Genomic DNA, 14,806 nt, shown 5'->3' with positions numbered 1-14,806 from the left:
AGTATCCTCCGGTTTGTTTGTAATCCTGCCCTTCATTCTGTCCACGTAAGAATCCTAATTGTTCTACATATTCACCAACAATTAGTATGGTTGGTCTTATTAAATTTAGCCATTCAGTTAGATATATATTGGTATCTCATTGTGGTTTTAATTTGCATTGCCCTAATAATCCTGATGGGAGGAACTGACTTATTAGAAAAGGCCCTGATCCTGGGAAAGATTGAAGGCAGGAGGAGAAGGGGATGACAGAGGATGAGATGGTTGGATGGCATCACCAACTTGATAGACTTGAGTTTGAACAAGCTCCAGGGGTTGGTGATGGACAGGGAAGCCTGGCGTGCTGCAGTCCATGGGTTTGCAAAGAGTGACAGACTGAGTGACATGACTGAGTGACAGAACTGAGCTGAACAGGAGAGGGCAAAAATCTCAAAAGTGATGCTTCCAAGACTGAAGTTATATTTTATGTCTGAAGGATGGAGTTACAACAGGAAAAATGAAAGTAGACTGTGGCTAATGAAAAAAGTTAGAAGGAAACTTAGTTTGAAGTTTCAGCTTTTCCAATGTGACTCAAGTATCATTTTAATTCTTTCCAAAAGCACAAATATATATGCCTATATGTCTGTGTGTGTGTGTGTGTGTGTGTGTGTGTGAGTGTGTGTGTGTATATCTACATCTACAAGTGAGACTGAAGGCAGCTTGAATTGTCTGGAACAAGGAAAGATTAAGAAGAGTGGTGCAAACCAAAGCCACAGATTCTTAGATATACAGATGGAGAGGTAACCGCAAAAGACAGGTAGAAAGGATGGGGTGTCTCCAAGAATTCAAAAATTGAAAGACTTTGCAATGTCATTCAGCCCAAGGCCGATGTTTTGCAATTGTGGTCGTGCCGTTGTTTGCCAGGATCCTTTTCCTTGGCAAGCCTTGTTAGGTTATTAATTTAGGGTTGATTTCTTTTATTAAAATATAAAGAGTACACTGGAAGGCAGTACACAAGGGCAGAACTATGTTTGACTCTTAGCTTTGCCAATTTGGGCAAACTAATTAGTGTGATCTATGCTACTGAACTCCTACCATGACCCTGGTACTGCACCAGTTTCTGATGATATGATGGTGAGCAAAGCACCTGTAATTCCCGCTCTTTTGGACTTCAGAATATCAGGTGGGACATAGACATTATTTTAAAATGACAGTAAAGTACATAATTATAAACTTAGATAAGTCCTAAACTGTGCTATGATTTGAAGGGGATTGGGAGAAGAGTGTGACAGTCAGAAGGACAGCGTGTACAAAAAGTTCTGGGGCAGGAGGGAACAGGGAAAATCAAAAGACTGAGAAACCAAAGGTCTCTGGAGTCAAGACAGTCAAGGAGAATGCAGAAGCCTCAGCCTCCTTGTCTGTGAACTGGAGCTGTTACTATGGAGGGTTGTCTGATAGATTAGTGAGAACATATGATACTGGCCCATCAACATGGCTACTCATTAGATGCTGGCTACAATGATCATTACAAAATTGCTGCAAAAGGAAGACACTTCTTGAATCACATAAGTCAAATCAACCATGCCTCTAACATTCTGGGCTTTCCAGGTGGCCCAGTGCTAAAGAATCCACCTGCCACTTTGGGGTGGGTGGGGGCCTCCCAGGTGGCGATAGTGGTAAACAACCTCCCCGCCAAAGAAGGAGACGTAAGAGATGCAGTTTTGATCCCTGGATTGGGAAGATCCTCTGGAGGAGGAAATGGCAATCCACTCCAGTATTCTTGCCTGGAAAGTCCCATGGACAGAGGAGCCTGGTGGGCTACACTCCTTGGGGTCGAAAAAGAGTCAGACATGGCTGAACATGATGATGGGCCACCAGCAGACAATTGCATGTCAGTCCCTGGGTTACCAAGCAGACCTGTAGTTTAGGGAGAAGGTGGGGTGTTTTCTTGTGGTCTTGGGCTATGTAAGATGCCTGTCAGTGAGAAGAGGAATATCAGAAAGGCAAAGTTGAAAGGAAGGAGGGAAGAGGTCAAAGAAGCTCCATGTTCTAAATATTTTCCCCAAACATGTCTTGAAATGTGACATTCCATTCCCTTAATCTGTCCCATTCTATGCCACAGGCAAAGGTTCCAGTCTTCCAACGTGTTCCTGCAAGCACATTCTGAACAAGGAAACCCCACCACAGAACAATCTCATTAGTGGTATCAGTGGAACCAAATTGTAGAATTAGGTAGACTCACCCAACCAGTGCCTTTTAAAAGGACCTCAGGATGACAGCCCCTGTGGCCCAGGGCCTGTAACACTAATAGGATACAAATCCTGTCTCCACTCTTGACTCCTCTGTGCCCTGGTTTCCTTATCTGGGGGATGGTGATAGTGATGAAAATAGTTATAGCTATCTCACAGGATTATTGCGAGGGTTGAATGAGTAAGCAGAGTGAATGTGCAAAGCCTTTAGAACACATAGAGTGTGCAGATGTGTAAGTTTTAGCTATTATTTTAATGCCTGAAGAAGTTGCCAGTTTTGCTCCTCCCCATTCCAACATAGACACAAAGTGAAATTGAAAGTGTTAGTTACTCAGTCATGTCCGACTCTTTGAGACCCACCAGGCTCCTCTGTCCATGCGATTGTCCTAGGCAAGAATACTGGAGTGGGTTGCCATGTCCTTCTCCATGGGATCTTCCTGACCCAGGGATCGAACCCAGCTCTTCCTCATTGCAGGCAGATTCTTTACCATCTGAGCCATCAGCAAAACAAACATAGACAGAAACATAGACACATGCATACCTATATACCAGATTCTTTGGTGGCTCAGTGGTAAAGAATCCACCTGCCAATCTAGGAGACAAGGGTTCAATCCCCAGGTCGGGAAGATCTCCTGGAGAAGAAAATGGCGACCCACTCTAGTATTCTTGCCTGAGAAATCCCATGGACAGAGTAGCCTTGTGGGCTACAGTCCTAGGCTCACAAAAGAGTTGGACAGGACTTATTAGCGAGTAAACCACCACCAGCACCATACGGTTAAAAAGGCTTTGATTTTAATGAGTTTTCAAATACTGTAGCTATTAAGGTCAATAGACAAAGGGAAGAATGTTTTCATTTCTACAGTATCCTTCTAGGGACTAGTATTGTTTCTTAAGGGTCATGAGGGAAAAATAAGTGAGGGAGGGTTATTTAGGGGGCAGCTCCTCCTTTAAATTTCATGTGTGTCCAGCAGTCCGCAACAGTCTTACTTCCCCATCCTGTGATGCTCAGCCCAGCAAAACTAAAGCCTAGGGAAAAGGTAAAGAGAGAGACAGCAGGGGTGGGAGCAGAGAACCCATCGCTTCATTTCGGGTACAGTTTAGCTTCCTGCACCCAGACCAAGGTCCTGTGGTCACCTTTGCTTGCAGAAGGCTGAGCTGTCGTAGGCTGAGACTCATGTATTTCTAGGCCTCCAGTGATCAAGCAGGGTTTAACTAACCCATCCACCCCACTCTAAATCCACATCAGTTGTCATCAGAAGCAGTAGGCTGGCATTCAGATGTTTAGGCTCCTATTGGTACATCTTCCTGGAACCTGAACCTCAGAGACTCATATTTCTGTTGCAATTTTATAGCCAGAGGGTACACTCGTTCCTGCCAACCTCTCACTTTGAGTCTGGTTTCTTTGCCATTTTTTATAAAGCTGGAGAACTTGAGTCTGCAGACACCCATGCTCACTGATATTCAGGCTATACTTCCAGGACACACATTTCCAATTTTGCTTTCTACACATGTTACTTGGAGAAGGAAATGGCAACCCACTCCAGTATTCTTGCCTGGAGAATCCCAGGGACGGGGGAGCCTGGTGGGCTGCCATCTGTGGGGTCTCACAGAGTTGGACATGACTGGAGCGACTTAGCAGCAGCAGCATGTTACTACCCGACCTATGTGGAGCTTGCTAACACTGCAGACTTCAACACATTTTCTTTTCTGCCACTGAAATCTGCTGTGTTCCTGATCCTCTTTGCTCTAATCATTTGTCTTAATCCAGAAACTTCAGTCAAGGGAGATGTGGACACTCGTGAGGGTGAGCTGTGGGTCAGTCTGGGGTAAATATAACCCCATGGTTCACTGTAATTTGTTCTCTACCGACACAGCAGCAGAATTCAGTCCCGGCAAAATCCCATCTTAGGGCTTCTAGATTTCTCTAGGGATCACAACCGAGTCCTCCATTTTCTTCTCCATGACCTCCATCTACAACCATCCGAGGTCACCCCTGTTCCACTGCTGCTGGGTTGCTTTGGAAGAGATTGAAGCTTGAGGGTTTCATCCTGAGGTTTCCAACTTCGTCACTGTGGAGGCTCCAAAGTGGTCCATGTGTCAGCAGATGCACGAGACAGTTCCTGCTCTCAGCCACACTGACACGGGCCCCAGGTGTCCCGTCCATGTCCAAGGCCTCAGAAAGTCCCCCCGTGAAGCTGGCCCTTCAGCTGCCACCACCACGCCTCCACTTCATGGCCTCAGTCACAACTCTAAGGAATAAAGTAGAGACTTCTGGTTTCTGTCTATGATTAAGGAGCTTGGGATCAGATGCCATGATCTTAGTTTTCTGAATGTTGAGCTTTAAGCCAACTTTTTCACTCTCATCTTTCACTTTCATCAAGAGGCTCTTTAGTTCCTCTTCACTTTCTGCCATAAGAGTGGTGCCATCTGCATATCTGAGGTTATTGATATTTCTCCTGGCAGTCTTGATTCCAGCTTTTGTTTCTTCCAGCCCAGCATTTCTCATGATGTACTCTGCATATAAGTTAAATAAGCAGGGTGACAATATACAGCCTTGACGTACTCCTTTTCCTATTTGGAACCAGTCTGTTGTTTCATGTCCAGTTCTAACTGTTGCTTCCTGACCTGCATACAGGTTTCTCAAGAAGCAGGTCAGGTGGTCTGGTATTCCCATCTCTTTCAGAATTTTCCACAGTTTATTGTGATCCACACATTCCAAGGCTTTGGCATAGTCAGTAAAGCAGAAATAGATGTTTTTCTGGAACTCTCTTGCTTTTTCGATGATCCAGCAGATGTTGGCAATTTGATCTCTGGTTCCTCTGCCTTTTCTAAAACCAGCTTGAACATCTGAAAGTTCATGGTTCACGTATTGCTGAAGCCTGGCTTGGAGAATTTTGAGCATTGCTTTGCTAGCATGTGAGATGAGTGCAATTGTGCGGTAGTTTGAGCATTCTTTGGCATCGCCTTTCTTTCGGATTGGAATGAAAACTTCATGGGAAATAGATGGGGAAACAGTGGAAACAGTGGCTGACTTTATTTTTGGGGGCTCCAAAATCACTGCGGATGGTGATTGCAGCTGTGAAATTAAAAGGCACTTACTCCTTGGAAGGAAAGTTATGACCAACCTAGACAGCATATTAAAAAGCAGAGACATTACTTTACCAACAAAGGTCCATCTAGTCAAGGCTATGGTTTTTCCAGTGGTCATGTATGGATGTGAGAGTTGGACTATGAAGAAAGCTGAGCAATGAACTGACACTTTTGAACTGTGGTGTTGGAGAAGACTCTTAACAGTCCCTTGGACTGCAAGGAGATCCAACCAGTCCATCCTAAAAGGGATCAGTCCTGGGTGTTCATTGGAAGGACTGATGCTAAAGCTGAAACTCCACTACTTTGGCCCCCTTATGCGAAGAGCTGACTCATTGGAAAAGACCCTGATGCTGGGAGGGATTGGGGGCAGGAGGAGAAGGGGACGACAGAGGATGAGATGGCTGGATGGCACCACCAACTCGATGGACATGGGTTTGGGTAGACTCTGGCAGTTGGTGATGGACAGGGAGGCCTGGCGTGCTGCAATTCATGGGGTTGCAAAGAGTCGGACATGACTGAACGACTGAACTGAACTGAAGGAGCTTGGAAATCACCACTCTGTTCTAACAAGTAAAATGCTGATCAGCTGAAAATGCAGCGACTCTTCTTAGGTCTGTAAGAGAAGTGAGGTCACCATCAAACCACTTCCACCAAGTTGAAGAGACAGAGAATCAAGACTTACTGGAACAGAAACCCACAAGCAAAATCTCCATTGGAACTAGTGCTGGTGTAGGAAAACCTGAACGGATCAGTTTGTTATGAAAAATTTCAAATGTACACTAAAGTAGAGAGACTTTTACAGTGAATATCTATGTACTCACTCTATGGATTTAGCAGTTAACCCTTTATTATACTTGCTTCTTAAAATTGTATATTTATTTATCCACCCACCCATCTATTCATTCTTTATCATGTTATGTTTTGATCCATTTAAAATATATTATAAAAATCAGCTTGTTCACCCCTAAATACCTCTGCATGCATATTATCAACATGATTAACTAGAGTTCATTATTTGTGTATAAACCAAATGCTATTCCCTTTTTTTAGGTATAATGAAATGTGCAAATCTTACATGTTCCACTGGACAAGCTTTGACAAATGTATTGTTTCTGCACATGCTCAGTCATTTTCAACTATGACTCCGTGGGCTGTAGCCCACCTGACTCCTCTGTCCAGGGAATTCTCCAGGCAAGAATACTGGAGTAGATTGCCACTTCCTTCTCTGGGAGATCGCCGGATCCAGGGATCCAACCCAAGTAGCTTATGTCTCCTGATAGGCAGGTGGGTTCTTTATCACTAGAGCAGATTTATATACCAGGGAAAATCAACACTCTTTTTTTCTCACCATGCTGGCCTCCTGATGATCACTGAAGGTATTTGCAGTTGCTGTTTCCTTTATCCCGACATACATTCCGCCCAGAGGAGACGTGCTTATGGCTTATCTTGAGTTTTTGCTGAATTGTTACCTCCATAGAGATTCCTCACTTAAAATTGCACTCCCACCCCCATGCTGGTGCTGCCCATCCCTCTTGCTTGCTTTATTTCCTGCATAGAACTTATTTTTAAAACTTACTTATATATTTTTTTATGCAGTATCATTGCTTTATAATCTGTGCTAGTTTCAGGTGTATAGCAAAATGACTTAAATGTATATGAATATCTATGTTGTATGTCTCTGTTCATCTCAAACTCATAATTTATCCCTCCCCCACTTTCCCTTTTGGCAACTCTAAGTTTGTTTTCTGGGTCTATGAGCCTGTTTCTGTTTTCTAACAGGTTCAACTATGGATATTCAGGGGATCCACTCTGAGAAATCTTGGATTAAATAGTTTGCCCAGGTTCACCATGATAAAAGCATACACGGAACAGAACCATGTCTAATTCATTGAAATATGTTCTTGAGTTGCTACTGTCTGCAAGCAATGTTTTGAAGGCTCTGAAGAGGTTCACAAAATAGATGGCATCATCCCTGCCTTTTCAACTAGAACATGCCTCCTCTTTCTAAATGAGTCTGATAACGATTTCCTGAGATGAATTATGCTTTTTGCACTTCGGTTTCAGGTAATGTTTTTGTAAGAACATGACAATCATGGGCATGAATTATAGGTATCAGTTTTAAAATGTAATAGCAAATAGAGAAGACGTTCTCTAAGGCAGTGGAATTAAATACCATATAAATCTAATTCACATGACACAGTTTGATGCAGTTCAGTGCAGCACTCGACAGCAAAAAGTGATGCGTTGTAATACAACGCAGTTATCTCACTGCAGCTGCGGGACAGGGCCTTGGAGGCAACCTCATCTCAAGTCTTGGGTTGTGGCGCCCTCTAGTGGCATACACTGAGTCTTTTCTGTGACTGCTGCAAATGCACTTTTCATTTAATGAGAAAACTGTCATTCAAGGAATGGAAAGGAGCTGATATCCGGCAGCCTGCTTAATATACAACAGAGGTCACAGATGAAAAGACTTGTCTAAGCTGCCACCTCAGCTAAAGTAGCTAATTGTGCTGTCCATGCTATTACTTTTTTCAGTTTTTTCTCATTTGTGACACATACAGAAAAAATAGTAATCAGCATTTTCAGCCTAAAGATAGGATACTGGAATGGAAAATGCAGGAGGGTTAGAAACCATATAAAAGATTAATATAATAGAACTATAAAAATAAAATATATAATGGGATATAATAGAAATAGAAAAAAAATCTGCATCCTTTAATATATAAGCATCTTCCTTCACGGTGAGAGATCAGCTGCTCCTATGTTGTTTGGAGATAGTAAGGAGAATGTAAATGATTACAAATTCCTTATTTTTCAAAATGTACATGCATAATTCTTTCAAATCATATTTATTTATTTTTTGTCAAATCATATTTATTGAGCACCTACTATGCTTCAGGTTCAAACGAAATACCACCCCCCCCACACACATGCACACACACCCCTCTAAGCAATTTCATCTGAACAGTAGGCTCCTTTTCCTCCCTCACATCTTCGCTGAGGATGATGAAAGCTTTCTTGGTGCCAGGCACCACGCTGAGTACCAGTGAAGCTCATGGTCATGGGCTGACTCTTTTACTTCCTTTGGCAATGTGTCCTCTGATTGAACATGGTGTTTCACAGCCTCCCGTACCACTGGAGCAAACTCAGGCGATCCACCTAGGTGCCTCTGGGCTCAGTTTTCATGGAATATAGACAAGGATACTAATCCTGCCTTGAGAAGATCCTGTGGTCAGGGCTTTAGGGATTTTTGAGAATGGATTTCTGAATCACATCACCAGGAAGCCTCTGAGACAAGCACAGATGTCAGCTAAAGAGAAAGGGAATCTACCATGGACTACAAGGAGATAAAACCAGTCCATCCTAAAAGAAATCAACCCTGAATATTCATTGGAAGGATTGATGCTGAAGCTAAAGCTCCAATACTTTGGCCACCTGATGCGAAGAGCTGACTCATTGGAAAAGATCCTGATGCTGGGAAAGATTGAAGGCAGGAGGAGAAGGGGATGACAGAAGATGAGGTGTTTAGATGGCATCACTGACTCAGTGGACGTGAGTTTGAGCAAACTCCAGGAGATGGTGAAGGACAGGGAAGCCTGGAGTGCTGCGGTCCATGGGGTCGCGAAGAGTCAGACACGACTGAGGGATTGAACAGCAACCATGGATAATGGAGGCGGGAGACCATGTTAGTCGCAGTGATGGGGACCATAGTTCTTTCCATTTCATTTCCTTGCCCAAGTTTCCCCTAGGAAGAAAGATCCCAAGGTGCATGGAAGAGCTGCTCCTTGTATGTGTGTAGCAAGTGGATCCCAACAGTGTGGAGTGGGCTGCAATGGACAGGGCTGTGCCCTGGGATCTCCTTCATCACCTCAGACCCTGGAGTATCGTGAGCAGAGGGCCTTTAGCTCAGACCCTTCAGCAATTGCCTCAGCTGCTGAGGTGACATGCTGAGGGGAGCTGACCTCACCCAAGGTCATGTCCTTCTGGGCCCTGCCCACATCCAGTGACTGATAATGAGATAGAAAGACCCATTGGACTAGAAGCAGGACAGCTCTGATGGGCCATTGCAGCCCCAGTAATGATCATTTAAGTTATGCCTTATCGGTTAAGCTATGCCGTAGATAATTTATTTAAAGTTTCTCTTATTATTTGAAATTAGGATACTATTAAACTTTAATTCTTACTAGTAGTTTAATGGTAGCATCTTAAGCATGCAATTCGTCTCTTTTTAAAGATTATTTACATAGAATAAATCCCTATGATCAGCCTTAACAACTCAAAGCACAACTATATTTTTATACCTCCTGACTTCTATGGCCTAATTGTTTTTCAAAAGGGCCAGGAAAGTTTACAGGGGCCTACATCTAAACATATGTTTCTGTATAACTCACACCTTGCAAGTATTTCCAGCTCGGGTATTTGAGGACTCTTACTAAAACTTCTGCCAAGTTTTTCTTGGCATAAAGAACATTTATTTGGCTAATTTTGAAATTTTGTGCTGATGATGTCTAAAAAATTTACCCAAATTTGAGTGATGAGGATGAGAGATTTTATCAGTTTGCTCCATTGAAAGTTGCTGTTACTTTGATGAAACCAGTTCCTTCTCCCTCACTTTATAACTTTGGGCTTACAAATCTCCTTCTCAGTCTTTTTTGATCTGTTTTATGTTTACTAGGGAGAAGTGTTTTACATGGTTTGCTGCTGAAAAGCTCACATGGTTTTAAGCAAGAGAAAATCTGTCCTGAAACTCCAGGAGCTGGGCTATACTCCCAGCGAGATCTTCATGTGCTTCTTTAAAAATAAACAATTTCACAGAACACTGACATCAGACAAGCCGCTCTGTGATCATGATGGATCCAGATACAAACAAGACCGTAACCACAGCTGAGCACAGACTAAACCGTGAACATGGACTAAGCCACAAAAATAATCAACTATTCCCCCATCCAGGCGATGAGCGTGCCTGCGGCTTCTTTACTGGTGAGTGTTTTAGCCTCACTCTAGTCATCCCTCTGTTTAGGTTGGATTTATTAAGAGACCCAGTCATAGAATTAGGGCATCCTTGGTAGCTCAGCTGGTAAAGAATCCGCCTGCAATGTGGGAGACCTGGGTTTGATCCCTGGGTTGGAAAGATCCCCTGTAGAAGGGAATGGCTACCCACTCCAGTATTCTGGCCTAGAGAATTCCATGGACTGTATAGTTTATGGGGTCTCAAAGAGTTGGACACGCCTGAGCGACTTTCACTTCACCTCGCTTTAGTCATAGAATTGCCCCACTTCCTAATAACATCCAACCTAAAGCAAAGCCCTGCTTCCTAATCCTCCGCCAAATCACCTAACACAAGCCCAAAATCTAAAAGAAATTCTTCTGAATGAATGCCATCTTCTTGTGAGTTTACGCTCCAAGGTGTGAGTTCTCCCTCACACAATGAACAGCACAGACTGCTTGTTTGATCACAGTGGATTCCCAACGGAGGGCGTGACACTTTCTTTACGTCACCTATTGATCATTTCAACTTAACTTGACTAGAACTTTGCAGACAAAGGTTGATTTATCTTACCCTAGCTTTCCAGGTTGTGGCTTCCCAGATGACCCAGTGGTAAAGAACACGCCTGCCAATGCAGGAGACTTAGGTTCAATCCCTGGGTCGGGATGATCCCCTCTGCAACAGCCCATGGGGCAGCAAAAGAGTTGGACACGAGTTAGCAAGTAAACAGCAGCAAAGGCAGCAGCTTTCCAGGTTAACCTCTCCATGGTGCTAAGCCTCTTCAGTTGTGTACGACTCTTTGGGACTCTGGACCATAGCCCACCAGGCTCCTCTGTTTATGGGAATTCCCAGGCGAGAATACTGGAGTGGGTTGCCATGCCCTTCTCCAGGGGATCTTCCTGACCCAGGGATGGAACCTGCATCTCTGACATCCCCTGCATCGGCAGGCGGGTTCTTTATCACTAGCGCCATCTGGGAAGCCCTAATGTCTCTCATTTATACAACAGCTTCTCTCCTGATTCCTCAATCTTTCATTCAGTACTCTTTTCTTTAGACAAATAATAGGTCAACAAAATGTTAAATGCTTGACAATCTTACTCATTCCCAAGCGTTTGAATAAATGAGTGTGGCATTTATTTATTTATCATAGAAACATCGAAACGCTTATGGAGAGATGACTGTTCAGTTTCTGCTTGACTCGTGCACGTCTTGCCATTTGCTTGCCAGGTATTTTGAAACGTTGTGGTTTCCTCTGAGCCACCTCCCTGCAGGTAAGTGGAAAGATCCTTGGGCCATGAAGGGAAAGATCCATGGGACACATGCCAAGGGGAAGCATGTGGAGATGTCGACTTGGACGTGCGTCGTAGAGGCCTCTGTCATGATGGCACGGGCTGTGTCAGGGTACCGACCTGGGGCGGCCAAAATTTCCAGCTGTCAACAAGTGAAGTCAGTGGAGGGACTGAGTCATGCTCCATATGTGTAAGTTTTTGAATTCCTAGAGGAAAATTTCATGGGGGAAATGGCTTTGAACAAAATGAGAAGCAGTCTGTTTGGTCATGTTTTATTTCTCAACATGGCTTCCTGTGCTTCGACTAAAAGGTACCTATGACTGATAACATTTTCCTCCAAATTCTCAGAAAACAAAGCTGGTTTTCCTTGAGTTTGACTTCATGTGGATTTCACATACTTACACAAGCCGATGAATAGTATTATGATTCACTCAGCCTGAATGCCTTTATTCTTATGAACTTATCATAATGGATTTTAAATGACAAAATTTACATGAGCTGCATAAAAATGATCTGATCACTGCTTGGGTCCGGAGAGAATTCTATATCTTTTACACAAGGAAGCCCTTATACTACAGCATGTAGAAAGTAAATCCCTCATTTAAAATCATGTCAAACACCAAAGTAGACAGTGCTGGTTATTTATCAATGATGAGCTTTCAGTTGCAGAAAACCCGAGTCAGTGGGATTTAAACAATAATGTGGATTTATTGGCTCATGCAACTGAAAGTCAAAGGACAGTCCCACATTGGACACGTTTTGGTTAAGCTTGCTCTTCATTCTGGCTTTATCCCAAGCTGGAATGTCACCTACAGTCACAAAGATGCGTGATCCCAAAGGGGGACAGGCTTCCTTGTCCATTTCCAGGGTAGAAAATGGTACTTCTCACCTTACCAAATGATATTTCCTGTTCTTTCATGTAGATTGAACTGAAATACATTGACCATAGTTGCAATGGATATGAGAATAGGTTGCTTGATCATCGCCTGGACCCAGAAGTGGATAAATCCCCTTTTACATCATGATTATTGTGTGACTGCTATATGCTTACTACAGGTATTTCCTTAAAGGAAAATCAAAGATTTAATGGATAGGGGGACAGAGGGAATAGGTCCCTGGTCAGGTCTGTCCAGGACTTTGCATTTAATTTCCCTATTAGAAGTGATGGGCTTCCTTGGAAGCTCAGCTGGTAAAGAATCCACCTGCAATGCAGGAGGACCCCGGTTCAATTCCTGGGTTGGGAGGATCTGAAGATCCCCTGGAGAAGGGATAGTCTACCCACTCCAGTATTCATGGGCTTCTCTGGTGGCTCAGACAGTAGAGAATCCACCTGTAATTTGGGAGACCTGCATTCAGGGCCTTGGTTGGGAAGATCCCCTGGAAGAGGGCATGGCAACCCAATCTAATATTCTTGCCCAGAGAATCCCCATGGACAGAGGAGCCTGGTGGGCTAAGTCCATTGGTTTGCAAAGAGTCGGACATGACTGAACAGTTAAGCACATTTTTACCTAATATCTCATTTTACCTATAAGTGGCAGTATTGGGCTAAAAACATGGGGCCTAGACTTAGCTTGGCCAACAGTGTGCATGCTCAGTCATGTCCGACTCTTTGTGACCCCATGGACTGTAGCCTGGTTAGCTTCTCTGTCCAGAGGATTTCCCAGGCAAGCCTATTGGAGTGGGCTGCCATTTCCTTCTCCAGGGGATCTTCCCTACCCAAGGGTCGAATCCACCTCTCTTGGGTCTCCCGCATCCCCTGCATTGCAGCTGGCTTCTCTACCACTTCAGGCATCTAGGAAGACCACTTAGGCAGCAACCATTCAGTTCTTCGGTCCACAGTTACAAGCAGTGTGGTTTTATGTAAGTCGCTGAACCACTCCTTGCCTCGACACCTTCATTTGTAAGATGAAATTAGTAGAATCTTCCTTGTAGAGCTGCTATGAATTTTCAGAGGAGAGATGCAGACACACAGCACTTAGCATCATGCTTGTCGATTTCTAATACTTGCAACAATATATTTGCAAGTCAAGCAGCCATTTGATGGCCTCTCTAAGGCATCGTTTTTGTCTGTTTGGGTACCTGCCGTCTGCCCAGAAGGTTTTGGAGGTTTTTCTTCCCATCCTTAGGACATTTTATCAATTAACTAATTTAAGTAGACTCAATTCTTTAACCCAAAGACTAGCCATCTGATACTGAAGAAGCGATGTATTGTGGTATATTGTGCTATAAATGGTCCCCCTGAAAGCCCCACCAGGTGTTCATGATCAGGAGTTTTCCTTTGATAAATTTCATTCTGAAATTGTTTGAATATAGGGTACCAACAGCAACTTACTGGGTCTCCTTAGTTTCTTATTGGGAAAATCACCACAGAAGGCCTGCTAAACCCATCCAGGGCAATAGTGTTTTAATTATCCCTTGCTTACTTCCTTTGGCTAAAGCAATTGGAAGGCTGAATATATGCATATGGCAATAATGAAATAATTTCTTTTGGCTTGCAACTCTTTATTGCATTTTTATTGAAGGTAATGGTGAGGTGGGGACAGTGAAGAACAGGGAGGAAGGAGATGAAGCTATCCTAGTTATTTGTCTTAAAAGTAATCCATGTAGGGTCTAAAGATGGAGCTTGGACTACACTCCTTTGGGAAAATTTATATAAACTTGATAAAGTATAAAGTAGATAAATTAGGGTGATTGCTTCAGATAGCTCTTTGTTTTCCCAAATGATTTATCTTATGTATTTACATAAATGACAAACAATGAGTTTGGTGTATGACTTGTGCTTCAGTATATGGAAGCAATTGGATCATCAGTATATGGAAGCAATGGGATCAAGGGAAAAGACATCAACTTTGGAGACAGAAAGTTGTGTGCTATTGTGTGCTATTGGGCTCAGTCATGTCCAAATCTTTGCGGCCCTGTGGATATAGCCAGCCAGGCTCCTCTGTCCATGGCATTCTCCAGGCAAGAATACCAGAGTGGATTGACATGTCCTCCCCCAGAAGATCCTCCTGAGCCACGGATCAAACTCATGTCCCTTATGTCTCCTGCATTGGCAGTTGGCTTCTTTACCACTAGCACCACCTGGAAAGGCCAGAGACAGGAAGACCAGTCCTTAAATCCTGACAACACTGTTTATCAGAAGTGTGACCTTGGAAAATGCCTTCACATCTATCTCCGAGCCCTCAGTTTTCCAATCTGTGAAAGAGGGACAATGG

General features: G+C 43.5%; 1 long non-coding RNA gene across 2 annotated transcripts in view; it reads left to right on the top strand.

Annotated features, from left to right (window-relative positions):
* The window catches only part of LOC133058817 (uncharacterized), a 55,105-nt gene extending 43,532 nt beyond the window's left edge, over nt 1-11,573 (top strand). Inside the window, exons 1-4 of one of the 2 annotated variants that reach the window (XR_009693391.1) lie at nt 6,539-6,599; nt 7,095-7,379; nt 9,991-10,295; nt 11,453-11,573. This is a non-coding gene — a long non-coding RNA (uncharacterized LOC133058817). Of the gene's footprint in view, nt 1-6,538; nt 6,600-7,094; nt 7,380-9,990; nt 10,296-11,452 lie in introns of those variants that run through there. The other variant, XR_009693392.1, reaches the window with a different exon arrangement.
* Nucleotides 11,574-14,806: the final 3,233 nt, after the last annotated feature.

Source organism: Dama dama, chromosome 6 (genome assembly GCF_033118175.1).
Source record: "Dama dama isolate Ldn47 chromosome 6, ASM3311817v1, whole genome shotgun sequence".
Taxonomy (NCBI): domain Eukaryota; kingdom Metazoa; phylum Chordata; class Mammalia; order Artiodactyla; family Cervidae; genus Dama; species Dama dama.
Note: the sequence above shows the minus strand (reverse complement) of the source record. Positions and strands in the feature narration are given on the sequence as shown.